At 38.0% G+C, this 9289-nt stretch overlaps 1 pseudogene; it reads right to left on the reverse strand.

The window, feature by feature from the left end:
- Nucleotides 1–401: 401 nt before the first annotated feature.
- On the reverse strand, nt 402–2103 carry LOC141585706 (nucleophosmin-like; annotated as a pseudogene).
- Between the last annotated feature and the right edge of the window lie 7186 nt (nt 2104–9289).

A 9289-nucleotide genomic window follows, 5' to 3' on the forward strand; every position in this document is an offset into this window, starting at 1 on the left:
GAAATCTCTACAAAGGAGTCTCTGGGGTAATGCTTAGATGCTCACTTTTAAGGAATAAAAAATGAGATGATCCTTTCATTTTTTAATTTTATTAAAATACTGAGTTTTGTTTCCAATGTGTATTTTAGTCTCCCCACCATTTCTGTGTCTGACCACTACTACTATGTCCTATCATAACATTCCATACATACCAAAAACCAAGCAAAGGGTGGAGTTCCATCTTTAAAGACTCAGCTGGCATTTTGGACAACACATTCTTGGCAATGGAAACTGGACAACATTTATCAAACACTGTAGGGAAAGTTCTCACTCTGCATTATAAAAATGACAGCCAGATATCAACTGTTGCAGAAATGAAATAAGATGGAAAAATTTTAACAAAAATTGTTTAAATTATTTTCTTAAAGAGACTTCCTCCACTGCCAGAGATCTTGAATAGCCAGTCAGTTATCCGAAAGCAATTCTTCACATAGTTGACGAACGTGGCTTCCGCTTTGGCAAGAGAACCACCCTTTTCTATACTTGCTTGTATTTTTGCTTTAATGTATTCCATAGAATTAAGTCCTTTTGGTGTTTCAGGAGTTTTTTTTTTTTTTTTTTTTTTTTTTTTTTTTTTTTTTTTCTGTTTTTGAAGGATTCTTGTCCTTTTGATCTTGGCATTGATGGATTTGGGTCTTTGCCATTCTGATTTGACTTTCATGCACTTTTGGCTAGAGTATCTTATATGGATTTCTTCACTGGCACTTTTTCTTCAGTTTCCTCATCTTCATTATCTTCATCATTATCTTCATCAGCAGCAAGTTTTACTTTTTTCTGTGGCAACTTGCTACCATCTCCAGTGGCAGATTGCTTTCCATATATACTGAGGAGATTCACATACTGTTCCACTTCATCTCCTGACTCTGCCTCTTCCTCCACAGCTACTAAGTGCCATCCACAAATATGCACCGGCCCTGAAGCACACGTCCATGGTAAAACAACTGGCGATTTTTTTTTTTTAGTTTTTTTTTTTTTTAATATATATTTTATTGCATTTTAGGTTTTGGGGTACATGTGAAGAACATGCAAGATTGTTGCATAGGTACATACATGGCAGTGTGCTTTGCTGCCTTCCTCCCCTTCACCTATATCTGACATTTCTCCCCATGTTATCCCTGCCCAATTCCCCACCCCCCACTGTCCCTCCCCTACTTCTGCCACCACAGACCCCAGTGTGTGTTGCTCCCTTCCCTGTGTCCATGTGTTCTCATTGTTCAATACTCACCTATGAGTGAGAACATGCGGTGTTTGATTTTCTGTTCTTGTGTCAGTTTGCTGAGAATGATGGTTTCCAGGTCCATCCATGTCTCTACAAAGGACATGAATTCATCATTTTTATGGCTGCATAGTATTCTATGTTGTATATGTGCCACATTTTCCCTATCCAGTCTATCATCGATGGGCATTTGGGTTGGTTCCAGGTCTTTGCTATTGTAAACAGTGCTGCAATGAACATTCGTGTGCATGTGTCCTTATGGTAGAATGATTTATAATCCTTTGGATATATACCCAGTAATGGGATTGCTGGGTCAAATGGAATTTCTATTTTTAGGTCCTTGAGGAATCACCACACTGTCTTCCACAATGGTTGAACTAATTTACACTCCCACCAACAGTGTAAAAGTGTTCCTATTTCTCCACATCCTCTCTAGCATCTGTTGTTTCCAGATTTTTTAATGATCGCCATTCTAACTGGCGTGAGATGGTATCTCAATGTAGTTTCAATTTGCATTTCTCTAATGACTAGTGAAAACAACTGGTGATGTTATTTCAAAACCCCTACGGGAAACTGTTGGCTGTATAGAGATTTTCAAAGTTGCCAGTGTTACTTTAATTGGACTGCCTTCGTAATTTACTACCTTTGCCTCAACAATGAGCAATTCATCCTTTGCATCAGCCCCTAAACTGACTTTCTTAATGATAGCTGGTGCTCATTTTCATCATTATCCACCTTATAGTGATAATCTTTGTTGGCCTTTAGTTCACAACTGAAAAGATAGTTCTGGGGCCTCAGGGGGCTCATGTCCATGTCCATCGAATCTTCCATGAGGTGGTGGCACGCACTTAGGTGCGGGAGAAAGCAGACAGAGATGAATGACTAGAGCTCAAGAGAACAGCAGCACAGGACAGAATGACACCAGGGGTCCTTCTATTTTAAAGAGCAGGTAAACTCCCATAGTGTCACACAATCTTGCCAACCAGAGATCTGGCCAAAAGCCCCTAGTGCTGTGACTTTGTCACAGATCTAATTAGCACGAATAGCTCAAAAAGCCTTCTGAGAGACCTTCCTGGCTTCACCCAACCACAAGAAAGTGTGCTGTCAAGGAACTGGGCTCTTCAGGTGAGAAATCAGCTTTTGGATAATTCTACCTATGCTGGCTGGTGCATTCTGAGCGTCCCTGAACTTCATCTCTAGAAAGTGTAATTCTGTGACCTGGTGGAGCTTCCAGGCTCATGTAATTTCCCTATATGAAGTCGGCTTAAGGAGAGATGCCAGGGTTTTGCCTCTGCTGCTGAGAAGCCCCACTGCTTAGTTAGCTCCAGGTGGGGTCTGAAAAGTCCCCGCTGTAAGGCCAGGTTACATGCTTAAAATCCCCTGTGTTGAGGATGCCATCAAATATTCCTGTGTTGGTCTGATCAAAGTGGTTATTTGAATGCTTTATTTCTATGCCATACTGGGAAATAAGAATCTTATTATTTATAGCAGATATATTCTTACTTTTACATGCTGAATATTTGACCTAAAGTATTATAATTTAATATTTTAAAAAGTCAACAAGAACTTATCAATCTCTCATTCATGAAAAAAAAATACTGGAAAATGTCTGTCCTCATTGAGGAAAATCTGTTGTATAGTTAAAGTCAAGTTGAATTGAAGGAGAAATGAAATTACCCAAACACACAACACACACATACGCACACATCGCACCATCAACACACATAAAACCTCTCAACATTTCTCTTACTCTTTGACGTCTATATGCCAAATGAATGTTCCTCAGATGCTTCCATATGTCCCAAAATATGTGCCTTCCTTATTTCATTATGGCAGGTTAATAGATATGACAGGTTCAATTAATTATGACTTAAAACTTTCCACAATTTTAAGTTTCCAGTTTTTTATTCCACAGGAAGAAAAATACAACTTTCAAGTACAATACTTTTAACAATATGACTGAATTTTTCTTGAAAAAAAAAAAACTGTCAAAACATGACATGTCAGATTCAGCTTCCTTCCACCAACATATCACAATCTGTTTTGATGGAAAAGGGATATATTTTAATTATTTGTTTTTAATCTGACTCCAGACTTGACATATGGCACCTCATTAAGTTCTCTCTACATATTCTGGTAAAAACAAAAACAAGATGTGCAAAGTTATTCAACTTCTGGCATAAAAGTTATTTTTAAGAACTTCTATTGCTTCTTAGGAGGTTAAACAATTCCAAAAAAAATATATATATATATCCTTTAAGAGCCTGGAGTGACATCCATTTTGAGAGGCTTGCGGGGAATCAATCACAGCAGACATTAGCTGTAGGCAAAATATGCTGGTTGAGTTGCGGTTGTACACAGAGTTAGGTGCTGATGGGCCCCTCTGTGAGCTTGTTCCTCCCTGAAATGCACAGACATTGCCTACGCTGAGAAGAAAGCATATATTATCTTCAAACTGTGAATATTTTCAAACTGTGGAGAAAGTCCTCTATGTCTCAACTCTGCCTCAGAATAGGATGATAGCAGACCATTTATTTTTGTTCAGTTTTATTCAACAAGGCTTTATTAATGTATCCTCTCATACCGAACCAAGAAACAATTCTAAGTATCTATTTTTTTCTGTCGGAGGCCAATTTAACCGAACTATCAATTAACCAGAACTTCTTATTTTATCTTGCATTCTACATTAAAAAATGACTTTAAAAATATCTTCTCATGCAAGATTTTATTTAAAATGTTTTAAAAATCCCTTCAAATAATAACACAAAGGGCCATTCAGAGGATATGCTGATGCCAATACAGTTTCAATCTACTAATTTAGATTATAATTATGTACGCACCTGAAAATGATCAATAACGTTCAGAGTTTTTTTATTTATTTGCATTCACACAATAAATACTGAGTACACAATTTTACTGAGCTTGAGGACTTTAAAAACTAGGAAGACGAAGCACAATCCCTGTTCTGCAACAGTTTATCGTCCTAAAGAGAAAGATGTTAATGACCACAAAAAAGGGAATGAAAACTGAGATATTAGCCAGAGTCTTGTGTAACAAAGTTTTGATGTAAGACCATTTAGGGGATGAAGCTGGTGATGACATGTCACCAGGTTTCTAAGGCAGTCACTGTAAATGAGACACAGTCCTGCTTTGTGTCCTGTCTTGTCCTCCGAAGTTGATGGGACATGGACTTTCCTCTAGAGTCTCTCTTGCCAGATTTTAGTCTCTGTTCATCCACCTCCTCAATGATCTGATGGTGTATTAATTATACTTGAAAAAAAGGTGTTCAAGAAAGGTTTGGTGGGTGCCTGCTATGTACTAGACATAGTCGTAGGAAGTAATGGTGCATTGATGAACAATAAGTTCTCACTACCCTAAATCTCACATTCTGGAGGGAAGTATTATGAGACTGTCATTTTAAAAAAATTCAGTGTATGTTTATGTGTCAGTGTGTGAGAATGCACGCTTTTGCATTGGGTTAGCTTAATCTATTTTCTAGGTATTCGTAGCCCAGTGCTGGTGATCAGCTGCCATTTACTTTGAATGTCTAATTTTTAGAGAAGGCTGTTATTATAAGTTATTTCAACTACGTATACCTCTCATCAATTTCAGAGGCTTTACTAATTACTATAATACATGTTAGGTTTTCATCAATGGAAATAGTGGCTTATGTGATGTTAGAGATCAGCTTTAACAGGTAAAATAATTCAGTTATTTGGATTAGCAGAAATATTTTCATGGACTATATAAATGTGCCATGTTTCTATTTTGAGATTTTTATATGGATTAACTAAAGTTTAAAGTTGAAGAATAGGATGTAAAAATAAGTAAAAATGCAAGTGGAGAGATGAACAGAGGAATAGAATCAAGGTACACAAGGAAGGGGTGATGAGTATACCAGAGGCTCTTAAAATTAAGTATCAGAGCAATAAACTTTTTTTGAATTAGAGGAGCTGATGAGAAATGCAAATCTGTGTTGAGGAAGTAGATGGGCAAGTTTTCAGCAGAGTAGAGCATTGACTGTCAAGAGCTGTGTTTGTGCAAAACGAGTTTCTTATTGAAGAGATTAACCCTGCTCATTCTCAAGGGACAACCAGAGTCTATAATCTCAGGGAAGCTAAAGATAAAATCCTTTGGGGGTAGCACAGAATGCCAAGAAAATTGCTAGAGTTGTGTTTTAGGCTCAGGAACAGTTTTTCAATAACTGGAGTGGCTCCACTGAAGCTGTCACTGTGGGTAGCTACTCAGGTATGAGCAGGGCAGGAAAGGGCGCCCCCCACCAGATGCACACGAGGAGTGTCCAAAGACCATCAGATGATGGTCAGGTGGTTGTTAATTGTCTCTCTAAAGTAATAATTGATCACCACCTACACTAGAGAAAGCCAGTCTCCTAAAAGACAGAAAACACCTGACACTGATGATCAGCAGCTTCCCAAGGAGTTGGGCAGTCGAGAGAAGCAGTGCAAGACCCTGGAAGCATGCCAATGTATAAAACCCCCAGTCAAAAGGTCAAACCATGAACCTGCCTTTCAAGTCACCTGCTTGGCCCTCTTCCAAGGGTACTTTCCTTCCTGTTGTTCTTGTTCCAAAGCTTTTTAAACACTTTCACTCCTGCTCTAAAACTCACCTTGGTTTCTCCTTCTGCCTATGCCTTCAGTCAGATTCTTTCTTCTGAGGAGGCAAGAATTAAGGCTGCTGCAGACCCATATGGAAATAGATTCACCACCAGTAACAGAACTGTTCCCTGGGAGGCTGGAGAGCCCCAGGACTACAGATGTCAGCAGTTGATGTAAACCCAGGATACAAATGACCTTGAGTGTCATCCTTCATGTACAGTGCCATCCAGGCCACAAAAGGTACGAGCTACACGTTGCTATGAAGTTCTCTGCAACTAGAACAGGAATGACTTAAAATGGAAAAGATCTGAAGTATGTGACACTGTCACTTTCTCAGGTCTCTCAGCTGGAACTTGAGGCAAAAGAAGGAAGGAAAAGTTCCTCGAAAAGTAACCTGGAGACAACCTTGTCCCCAAATCTCTGCTTCAATGACAGATAGCAAGGGCAGCTTCCACGCATGCTCAGATGGTGATGAGATGAATAGCAGCAATTCCTCTCAGGATGTTCTCAGCCAGAATTCTCTGCTTTTCCTCCTGGACCAGTGAAGCAGTGACTACAGAATAATTTCTTTTTAATGCGGTATTTTTTTTCTGAAATGAACTAATAATAAGGAAAGAAAAGACACACACCCAAGTGTCAGTATGAATATGATACTCTTATGCTGGCTGATGAACCTGCTAATGGAGCTGTCTCCCTTAGAAGACACTTTTCACAAAAGGAGATGATGATTTTCGTGTCCATGTCTACCAGACAACTGGAGGAAAAGCAAGTTGCAAATTCCTGGAACTTTTACAGAAGGAAGCTGAAGTGTTTGGCTTAGGCAAACAAGTTTATGCTTCATTATAAAGCAGATATTTATAATTCTCTTTATCAAATTTTTAAAGTAATAAATACCTAAGAGACAAAACTTCATAGACTATCTTTCTCATTTGGCAAAAAATTACACTGGAAATCTAAAGCAAAATAGTAGATGTCTTGAGACTTGTTAGACACCAGAATTAGAAACCATGAAGTCTTAGGCAGTGACTTTCCAGATCAGATTATTAAATCTTGGGATTTGATGCAATGCCTCAAACCAGGGTCAACAGGAGGTTTACAGTCTAAGGCACTGCAATCGTTCTCAAAATGCAACTTATCTCATGCTGTTTCTGGGGTTTCAGTGCCAATGGCATGGTAGAGGGCAGGTTTTAAAATAAAAATTTCTCATTTTTCCATTTAATGGTAAATTCTGTCAACATACATAGCAATTTCAGCACATATTTGAATTATGCCCTTGATGTTCAGGGTTTTGTCCAGATAGATTTTCAAAATAAGCATCACTACATAACGTAGTCTTTGTTCTGGTCTGGTAAGACTAAAATGTACACATTACATAGTTCTTTTGTTTCTCCTAGCCTGCTGATACCTAAGAACATAAATACATTTATATAAAAGTTATTAAAATTTAGGCAACCTAAACTCTATTTTTAAGTAAAAAAAAAAAAGTTTGTAAAAATACTATATTTTTCTCACAATAAAGCTCAAGTTAAAGTTGAGAAAATTGATTCAGTGAAGAGACTTTTAAAACTTTTATTTATCAAAAAGTATTTTAGAAATTCCCAAAATGATCCAAGAATAGCCATCATTTCATGAGGTATAAATATATTTTTTCTCACAATTTTAGATTTTCTCTGACAGTTAAATATGCGCTTATACTTCTTTTTTTTTTTTTTTGAGACAGAGTTTCGCTCTTGTTACCCAGAGTCTGGAGTGCAATGGCGCGATCTCGGCTCACCGCAACCTCCGCCTCCTGGGTTCAGGCAATTCTCCTGCCTCAGCCTCCTGAGTAGCTGGGATTACAGGCATGTGCCACCATGCCCAGCTAATTTTTTGTATTTTTAGTAGAGACGGGGTTTCACTATGTTGACCGGGATGGTCTCGATCTCTTGACCTCGTGATCCACCCGCCTCGGCCTCCCAAAGTGCTGGGATTACAGGCTTGAGCCACCGTGCCCGGCCGCGCTTATACTTCTTGAAGGATACTGAGCAGACAACACAGCCTGCTAATGTAACAATCAACAAAATATCATCAGCCCTAAACAAGTCAGTGCAAATATCAAAAGTAAATTTCTTTCGTTCAAAATAAAAGCCATTGGGAGAAAAATAAAATCTTGTGGAGCAAAAAAAACTCTGTTTTAGATAAGACGATATGGTGTATATAAATTAAACACTCAGTTCACACACAAAAAAATTATCCTTTTACTTAAAATAATTTCAGCCCAATATATTTTAGGAGCTCTACGCAAAAGTTAAAATATTAGTTTTTCATTATAAAACAAACTAAAATGAAGATGATTATATATCTTTCTCTGAGTTAAAGTGTTCTCATTGAACAATCATGGTAGTATCTTCACAACATAAGTAATTTAAAAAAAATTATTATCAAACAATGTAAAAAGCAATATGATAGGACTCATATACTTCCCTGTTTCATCCATGTTAGGAATTGGCTTCCATTTTAATCTTAATTTCCCTCCCCAAATCCCTCATATCTTTGCATTCATTATAACATTTTAAGAAAAATGACATTTGTCTAACATTTTACTTTTTTACTTGTAAATTGTCTCTTTCAGTACTCACAAAACTCATGGGATATAAATTAATATATGATCCCTATTTTATGAACAAAGAAACTGAAGTTGAGGAAGGTGAGTGATATCTTTTAGAATTTCAGAACACTATTTTCATAAAAAGAATCTACTTCTTTGTAGAAAACACTTAGAAAAAGTAGGATACTTAAATGCGTTCTTATAAAGTGACATCCGTCAGTCTGAAAAAACTATGTATGATTCCAACTGTGTGACATTCTGGAAAGGGCAGAATTATGCCTCGGCAAAAATATCAGCAGTTGCCAGGCGTGGGGATGGGCAGGGATGAAGAGATGGCACATAGGGGATTCTTACGGCAGTGAAATTGTTCTGCATGATACTGCAATAGTGGGTAGATTTGCTTATGCATTTGTCAAAACCCACAGAACTTTGCCCCACCAAGAGGGAACAGTGACGTCAACTATGGACTTCCATTCATAAGAAGATGCCAGTATTGGCTCCGCAGTTGTAAAAGGCAATGCAAGACGCACATAGTAGGGGAATCTGTGTGGGAGGGGAGGAGATGCAGGAACAATGTACGCACTCTCCAATTTTCCTGTAAACCCAAATTGTTCTAAAAAATACTTTCACATTAAAAAGCATCAAAATCACACCCGTGTGCCCTTTTTCCACTTGAAGATATTCCAATCTCATTTCAAGATATAAGTATCAGAAAGCGAAGCCAGCTAACCTTTAAAATCAGGCAGCCCTGCCTGTGATTAGGGTTAGCTGAGTCCATAATAACCACTTCACACTGGGTCTGCCCCCAATACTCACCCATTAGGTTCCACC

The sequence above is a fragment of the Saimiri boliviensis genome, chromosome 1 (genome assembly GCF_048565385.1).
Source record: "Saimiri boliviensis isolate mSaiBol1 chromosome 1, mSaiBol1.pri, whole genome shotgun sequence".
Lineage (NCBI taxonomy): Eukaryota > Metazoa > Chordata > Mammalia > Primates > Cebidae > Saimiri > Saimiri boliviensis.